The sequence below is a fragment of the Penaeus monodon genome, chromosome 32 (genome assembly GCF_015228065.2).
Source record: "Penaeus monodon isolate SGIC_2016 chromosome 32, NSTDA_Pmon_1, whole genome shotgun sequence".
Taxonomy (NCBI): Eukaryota; Metazoa; Arthropoda; class Malacostraca; order Decapoda; family Penaeidae; genus Penaeus; species Penaeus monodon.
Genome location: NC_051417.1, coordinates 4,312,472 through 4,313,316, shown reverse-complemented (window position 1 = coordinate 4,313,316; position 845 = coordinate 4,312,472). Strand labels below are relative to the sequence as shown.

Genomic DNA, 845 nt, shown 5'->3' with positions numbered 1-845 from the left:
AGTGCTAAAGGTCGTGCTGAGCGTCGTACCTTAGTAACACCCGGCCACCTCGTCCCCGTGTGGGAGGGAGTAGGATCTGCATCCTGTCATATCCTGTCATATCACCCTCCCTTCCTCTGCCCCCACCCCCCTCACTCGAGAAAAAAAGCATGCCAGTGCCACTTGTTACGGCGCGCCCCCGTCACGCCAACTCGCCTCATCCGGGCAAAACGGCCCCACCGGAGAACGTCTTCATACGTTGTGCCTTTATGCAAGCAAGGACAGCTTGGGGCGTGACGGGGTGTGACAGCGGACAGCGGTGGGCTTTAAGTGCCATTGTGAGCGAGGTGGCATGGTGCGAGGAAGGCCTTGAGGCCAATGGGGAGGGAGGAGGGTGAAGGAGAGAGGAGGGGGCGGGCTGGTCTGCTGCGGGTGGCATGCCATGCCCACGTCACACAAGACCTTGGTATGGCACCTCCCCAAGGTGGTGCGTCACAGTTTGATGATGCTGTGACGCGATCCTGAATGACTCCAAATTCAGCCGGACTGGAGTTGCAGCCACACGGTAACCCGCAATCAAATCCCGGCCGCCGAGCGGGCTTGGGCGCCGCGATTCAGTCGGGCCGCACCAGCATCGACGCCTGAACCCCGGCAACAGCTGCCCTCCCACTTCTCGGGCCTCGCCACCTGCACTCGACCCACACTCGCCGGCCCCCAGAACCACCGAGGACGAGAACGAGGTCTCGGGAGTCGGGCGGGCGGCGAGCGGCCGACGCCACCGCCGTTGTGGGAGCGGCGGAATGTCGCACTAGGGACCAGCAGAGAGGGCGGGGGAGGGGCCGTGGGAGCTCGGGGGAAGCCTAGGG

General features: G+C 64.1%; 1 protein-coding gene across 1 annotated transcript in view; it reads left to right on the top strand.

Moving 5' to 3' along the window:
* The window catches only part of LOC119593369, a gene marked incomplete at its 5' end in the record, with an annotated part of 16,628 nt that overhangs the window by 1,251 nt on the left and 14,532 nt on the right, over positions 1-845 (top strand).